The sequence below is a fragment of the Cyclopterus lumpus genome, chromosome 14 (assembly GCF_009769545.1).
Source record: "Cyclopterus lumpus isolate fCycLum1 chromosome 14, fCycLum1.pri, whole genome shotgun sequence".
In the NCBI taxonomy this organism is placed as follows: Eukaryota; Metazoa; Chordata; class Actinopteri; order Perciformes; family Cyclopteridae; genus Cyclopterus; species Cyclopterus lumpus.
The window spans coordinates 13,842,953-13,851,165 of record NC_046979.1 but is presented as its reverse complement, the minus strand read 5'-3'; the positions used below and the strand labels follow the sequence as shown (position 1 = coordinate 13,851,165).

Sequence of the window (8,213 nt, the reverse complement as noted above, 5' to 3'; positions counted from 1 at the left end):
GTCTACTTTTCTGTGTCTTCCCGCCAAGTTTCTTTCCCCCTCCGGTCCAAAGCTCCTGCATTTAGTCAGTAAACTGAAAATGTGTTTTTTAGGAACTGTTTTACGGCGATCCCACACTGTGTTTATGACTCCTCTCGCCCAGGAGGAGAAAGGCCGAGCCAGCAAGCAAGGAGGCCACAAACATGCGGTCAGCTGATCTTGAACATGTTTCTCCTTCTTCCCGCTCACCCTTTTCCTTTCCTCCTATACTTCTTATTCCATCCCACTCCTCCTTCCCTTGCCTCCTACTTTAACTTTGCCTCCTCCTAAGCCTTTATCATCTCCTCATCCCAACCCTTTTCCTCTCCCTCTTCCTCTCACACCTCTCCCTCCTTTCCTTCCTCACTCTCTATTCCTCTCTCCTTCTTCCTCCAGCCCTCTCCTCCTCATTTTTGCTCTGGCCTATCCTTATCACTGCTCCTTACAACAATTTCCATATTGTTATTCTTCCAGAAATGTGAACGGGTGTACATATACAGCCTATGTATGTATGCATGCTTGCATATGGGCGGTCATAGGTGTGTGTGTCATCTCATCTCTACAGGGAGTTAAGCATCCTCAGCTTCTCCTGAACAGAGAAGGAGGAGGAGGAGGAAAGGCAGATCCTGAAGCATTTCTATGGTCTATCCAGACATCTCAGACCCCTCCTTATCCTCCCTCCTCCTCCCTCCATCTCTCTTTCTCACCCGCCACCTCCCTCTCCCTCACATTAATTCAGCGAGGTACTAAATATTTCTTTTAGTAGAAAAAAGCGATTTCTCTCTGTGACTGCGCTCGCCATCGCGTTCACCCTCTCCGCACACCTCACCCCTCACCCCTGCACACATGGGAAGTGCTTTTTTTATGGACTAGCCAGAATTATAAATGTTCAGCTGTGTTTATGGCTTATTAGGCAGTTACAGGAAGGAGGGGAGCATGTGTTTTATTGGCTTAATTGGGAAAGAACAGCTTCCTTGCTGCATTAGCACTATTTTCCTCTCATCAACGGCCTTGGCTGAAGAGTCGGCGCTCTGTGCAGTCAAAGGTGCCCTCGCTGTGCCATTCTTTCTGCTGAGGACGAGGAAAGGGCTTCTGTGCATGTGTGTTTGTCTTCAGATGTGAGTGTGTGTGCATTTGTTGTAGAAAAGGAATGGTGTGATTTGGAGTTGAATGTGCATCAGCGCATTGATGCTAATTAACTGAATACAATATTTATTGTCATGTGAATGAGAGCTAAATGTATGTCTGGTTGTTTTCTAAAGGCTAAGAGCGTGTGTGTGTGTGTGTGTGTGTGTGTGTGTGTGTGTGTGTGTGTGTGTGTGTGTGTGTGTGTGTGTGTGTGTGTGTGTGTAAGCAGGCATGCTTCCTGGTACTTGACTGTGAAGCTGCTCCTTTCATCAGTCAAGAGGAGAGAGCGATCTTGTAATGTGTTTTATCTCATTTTTGCATCCCTCCTTCCCTCCTCCCTCCACTCCATCCCTCCCAAATCCCTTTAATTCTCCCCTCTCTCACCTCCCTTCCTCTCCGGCGCGTGTTGCGCTCTGTCGCTCCCCCAGCGTCTGAGGTGGAGACTAAACAGCCAAGTTATTTATTGTGATGTTTTCGTGGCCGCCTGGTTTAAATAACAGTTTGGTCTCTCTGCAAATCTCCCTCTCATCTCTTTGCCTTTATTCTCTCTCTTTTGCTGCTTGCTGCTTGCTCCGTCGCTCTATTTCTTGCTCTCTCCCTCCACACACACACACACACACACACACACACACACCCCTCCTCCCATCATGCTCTGGATAATGGTACATTGTTAACGGGCTGTCTATTGTTTGGGTTGTGTTGTTGGCTAAGTGGTGGGCGAATACTTTTTAGATGACAAACATGTACGCTCGCTGCCAGCCATTCTGATCCGCTGGTCTGGAGCTAGTTATACACAGAGCTGTCTGAAGCCCGCTTACCCTCAATCAGTGGAGATTTACAGTGTACGATGGTGTCACTGCAAGACTTGCGTGCACATGTTTGTGTGTGTGGGGGTACGCCTTGTATGTTGGTGCATTCTTGTGACACCGATAAGCCTGTACTCTTGAAACGCAGACTTGGCATTAAAAAAATGTTGTGCCAAACCGACGATGTCAGTTAGATACTCAGTGTCTTGGCAGATGAATATAACTCTCATCACCCTCTTCTCCCTAGTAATTCCCTGTAGCCTCCCCATAAGGGAACGACACAGCTCCATGATGTAAATATAAGTATTACCAGTTATTCCACTTATAAGTATTTTTGTTTCACAATACTGACTATAAATTAAAGGTATATTTGTGTTTAAAACTGGAGAATTGAGAGACACTAGGCCGTGTTTCTTGTTAGCTGATTATACTTGACATATTAAAATAGATCTGAATATATATCATAAATATATATTAATAGATACACACATATTATACACACACACACATATTTATATATATATATATATACACACACACGCATATATATATATATATATATATATATATATATATATATATATATATATATATATCAAACCTCCAGAAACACATCTTCGGTCTCTTTTTAGACCTAGATCTATCATAGCTGAGTGATGCTCATGTGAGTGTGTTTGTATACACACCCTCGCACACATAACATTTAATGCAGCAGCTCCATCGTGGACATGATGGAGGGTGTGAAGCTGCATTTTAATGGATGATTATGTTTTATGTTTTCTCTACAATGACCCGTACTGACAGACCAATATTGTTCCCCTCCCATCCCACCCCTCACACACACACACACACACACACACACACACACACACACACACACACACACACACATACATACATACATACATACATTTCCATTTCCACCAGTATTGCTGCCCCCCTCCCTCCGTAATATCTGTCCACCATATACCCCTCATCCCAAAGACAGATCTCTCTCACACACACACACACACACACACACACAAACACATGCACACACACACACACACACACACACACACACACACACACACACACACACACACACAGAGTGCTTCCATTCACCTCCCCAGCCTCCCCCTCTCACCCTGACTGTGGTGGGGAGACATCAGGTGCGCTCCTCTCTCTTTGGGGCAGAGAGGAGTGTGACTTAACATCCAGCCTTTATAGTAAAGGACATTCTCCTCTCTATTACCTACTGATGGAAAGGTCAACCAGCATGAATAGAAAGGATGGGACCACTCGTGATGTAAAACGCATGCTCCTCTCCTCCCCTCTCCCTCTTCTCTTCTCCGCTCCGCTCTACATGCCCTGTCAGCACTCTCGACACCTTAGCTCCCTTAATCTGACACACAGAATAAGCGTGATAGAAAGACAGACAGAAAGACTGACAGGTCTCTGTCAAATCACATCCTGTCAGTGTGTAGGGAGAGATGGAGGAAGAGAGAGAGAGATACCACTCCTCTATCAGTGCTGAGTGGCAGAGCGGGACAAAGAAGACATTATTTTGAATTCTGAGGAACATTAGCATGACTATAGATGCATAAAATGCTAGATAGTGGGAGCACAGAGGGGTAGGCGTTGGAGGAGAGTGCATGGAAGAGGGAAAGTGGAGGAGCATGAGCGTATAACTTGACTCCATCCCTGGATGCTTACTCAGTCTATTCCACATTTATGGCAGTTAGAGAAGATACTATGACGACCTAGAGAGCATGGTGCAGATGTGGAGCTGTGGAAGGCGGTTGGACTTTAACCACACCTCATAAACCTCATACACATTTGGTTTTTCAGTGTTAGCTGGTCACCCATCACATGTAATTGCATACATTTGAGACATATTTCATTGTTTTGGTTTCTTTCACATACCTCCATTACACTTTAAAAATACATCAGGTCCCAGTGTACACACATTTCCACACCACCTTCAGACCAACTATAACTTGGTATATAAGTATTTCTCCGTCATTCAGTCTTATCAGCAGGAATACACCGAATAAACACTAAAAAAGGTCTAGAGCACGAACCACAAGAGAGCTGCAGAAAATTCATCAACAAGAAATTCAAAAAAATTAGATGTGTATCCCGTAATGGTAACACTGTCTTCCATAACTATTTCTGGGGGAGTGCAATGCAAAAAAGAAAATTAACAATTACTAAAACTATCTATCAAAGAAGATACCATAAGGAAAAACACTGCAAACAAAAGTAGTTGCCAGATGTGTTTGCATATTTTATAACAAAGCCGTGGCTCTTTCTTTTTCTTCCGTCTGAGGGTTAAAACCAATTAAAAGAAACATGCAACTTTGATTCTTTAAAGTGTGTGAATAGACTTTTTGCAACTATAGGGCTGAAAGAGTCTCAGACAAGCTGACACCTAAAATACCCACACAATATTGTACTTTCATAACAGTTATGTTGGACATATGAACAAATAATAGCCTCAGTCTTGATTGGTGTCTTTCCACCACCTGATGAATGTACATTCAATGGTCACTCAGCTTTTAGCTCTGGTTTGGTTTCCATCCATCACCAGCTGCTAGCTTTATGACACTACCAGTTAGTCGCTAACTTAACCACCCGCGTGTTGGTGCTGTGCTCTGTGGTATATTGGATCGAGCACTCGGTGCGCGATTGTGTTTGACCTGCCACCACACAACCCTCCATCCTGTGACTACGGGCCGTACACCCACATGCTACACAAGGAGCCGCAGAGCGGTTAGACGCCCTGACAGATTCAATGACTGATTTCAGGAATGTTTATACACTCATTCAAATGTTTTTTTATAAAAAAAAAAAAAAGAGAGAGAAAGGAGAATGAGGATTGTTTAACCTGAAATGTTTCAAGAGTGTTGAATGTTCTAAATGCTTAAATGTTTCTCCTGAATGCTTAGCAGGAAAGTGATTTGTAATGTTTAATGAAAGCCATTAGTCTATTGAGAACATGCTTTATTAACCATTGAAGTATGCAAGTAGAAAAGACAAGTTTAATGTTGATGCCATAGCGTTAATGGTAAGCAAAGAGTTAACTGTTGAGGTAACTGATACGTAGGGATGTGGTATATTGGATCGAGCACTCGGTGCTCGATTGTGTTTGACTGTCACTACTACAGCGTTCGGTGATAGTTGGTTCATGTAGGCGGTCGTGTGATTTGCCCGCCAGTAAAGGATTGGACTTGTACTGCATCCTCGTCTCCGTGCATTTGTATCTAACAGTGATTTAGATAACCCACGAATAGTAGAACTATAACAGTGTACTAACTACACGAGTAGCATAAAGCCACAACATGCTCCACTGTTTGAGCTTGCAGTGGGTTGATCAGATCTTTTTTCGGTTGAAAACAGCCGCCTGCTGAGCTGGAAATGGTATTGATGATGGCACTGACTGAACAGTAACTGTGCAGGCTGTAAAACCAAAACAGTGAGCTCTCAACTGTACCTTTGTTACATCTCTGCTTGGCGTGTGTGTTTCCCAGTGCCTTTCTTCCCCCCTCCATCTGCTATTAGTCTCTGCCATTGTCTGTGTCTTTGCTGTGAGCTTTAATCTAATAAAGTGCGTGTGTTTGTGCACGTATGTTTGTGTGTGTCTGTGTGCAAATCAATAGTGATATATAATTCACTGCATCCCGGCCCCACCACACTTTATACCCACACATACTGCCTATTTAATATTGCATGAGGACACACACACACACAAATGTGGGGGCAGGGGAAAGGAATATATATATGTGTGTGTGTGTGTGTGTGTGTGTGAGAGAGAGAGTGCGCCTCCCGGATCGTAAAAGAGGGTCTTTTATGCCCCTCTAACCTCCTCTCCCTACGTGATCTGAGTGCAGTTTTACCTCTTTAAACTTACCTCTTTCTTACACTTCCATCCCCTTTTCCATCTTTCACTCTTTTCTCATTTTCAATCTTTCATTTCTAATCTTTGTTTTTCTCTTTCTTTACATCCGTCTCTCTCTCTCTCTCTCTCCCTCCCTCTCTCTGTATTGTTTTGAACTCTTACCCTTGGGGTCTTCACATTCACTTTTTTCTGTGTGAATAAATAAGAATTCATCTCCACATTTAAATAGCTTCAGGGTTTCTGGGACACACACATACACATGCACACACACACTTGCACACTTCTCAGTCATGTTTATAAATCATTAGAGTTTGGGGTCACCAGGGGTCACGCCTCTCTCTCTGGCCACCGTGCTCCATTCTGATTGGTTGTTGACTCTGTGGGCTACTCGGTATGCTTGTTAGCTTAGCTGTTCTTTTACCCTCACCTTGCCTCCAGTGTGTGTTTGTGTATGTTAAATTATTGAACAGTTACTGCCTGTTTATGTATTTCCATATGTGCATGTGTGCGTACACGTGTGTGTGCATGAAAAGCTCAAAGACTCAAATGCCCCCTGTCCTCCACATCCTATTTTTTAGCTTAGAGTTTCATAAGATGTAATTGTACTTTATACACACACACACGCACGCACATGCACACTTTATCCTCGTCTTTCTAGACTCAGCATTCATATTTCATATCCTTATGACTCTGTATGAGTTGCTTCAGTGTGTTTTATTGCAACATGAAAGAGCTGCTCCATAAACATGTTAATGGCTTTGATCACATAATGAGCTGAACAAATAGGAAACAACGGGGAGATTAAACAGAAAAAGATTTTTTTAAAACGGTACAAACTTGGTTTGTCTGAGCGGCTGCTAATTAGTGGTTCACTCTGTACAATTCTTCTGCACTGAGATTCTTGGCCTAAAAGGAAGTAGCACTGGCAATAGTCGGGGATTCAGACACATGCACACTCTTTAACACACACATGCACACTCACACTTGATATTTGTCACTCATGATAATATCCAGACAGAGAACAAAGCAGGGGAACTGTTAATTGAACAAAGGCACTAATTAAATTAGGTCATGTGTTTTTAAATTATTAATTGTTTTTCTTTGTTTAATTGGTTTAAGTAGAGAAGGAAAGAGAAACACTCACACAAATCTTTTCAACAACCCGTATTTTATAAAAAAAATATTTTACAGAAGACATAATGTCACAGTAAGAAATGATAAACAGAATGAAGACTGAATTATATTTTAACGCTTCAGTTTCAGGGTGCTTGTATTGTTCATGTTGGCTCATTTGACTGCCACAGCTTACTGGGAGCCTTAAATAACACAGAGCCATTGTTGTTATGTTATTAGTAACCCCGGTGTTTTTACTGTATGACGTCATGTGTGCTGTAAAAAAGGATGATTACTGACGAGACGCTTTATTTGAAGAAATAAATCAACTGAATGGTTCTGCCATTGATCATTTACCAAACAGGAACTGTGTTCCCTCTGAATGAAGCATGCAGCGATACAGTTGGTTGTGATAGCATTACTGACGGTTATGTCCTGCACTACTACAGCACCATCCTTTCCTACGCATTACATTGATATTTGGACATAATTGACTTTGTATTGGAGGCCCATTTTGGAAACACGTAACATTAATATATGGTATTCTTAAACATTTCTTCTTGACAACCTTTTTTACTTTGTGTAAACACAAACACCACGATTGGTGACCGTCCTCCCAAGAGAAATGACGGCATCGGCCGCTTCGTTTGTTCATGTTCCAGTGACAAAATGTAACAATACATCAATACAGTCACTGTTCACTTCTCCTCAGTGTTGGCTTCTCCTCCATGACCACAGTCCTTCCTGATCCTTACTCATGTGGTTATTGTTGTAACCATGAGAACGAAGGCTCCCTAACCTAACGAAGTGGTAATTCTAACCCAAACCACAATGTTTTTCTAACTTTCACTAAGTACTTCCTTTAGCCCAAGCCATAATCTTTCCATAAACCTCCACATGTTGTGTTTGTGACTTCAGGGATGTTGTGATAGGGGCAACAGTTCAGGAAATGCTTGATTGTGTTGCACTAGAGGGAAGTTGTGAATGTATTTAGTTGCCTTAACTTAAACTTGTTCATATATAATTGTAAAGTAAAGTGTAATATCCTATTTGTGTAAACAAATACCACCCGCCATGGACAAAGTGACTTTCTTCTTTCTTTTCTTTTGCTAAAGGTCTGACAATTAGTACCAAACAGGACATGTCTACCTCTTCATTCATTCAAATGTTCTCTTTAGTCTTTGGATAAATATGTTGGGAGTGATCTCTCTATCCTTGTCCACTTTTTCCACCAACGGACATTTTATTTTTTTAATTGTCCATTAACC

The 8,213-nt window shown here is 42.2% G+C and overlaps 1 protein-coding gene across 3 annotated transcripts in view; it reads left to right on the top strand.

Annotated features, from left to right (window-relative positions):
• Nucleotides 1-8,213, top strand: part of LOC117743032 (transcription factor COE1-like) — an 83,306-nt gene that overhangs the window by 33,118 nt on the left and 41,975 nt on the right. The gene's annotated exons all lie outside the window — the stretch shown is intronic.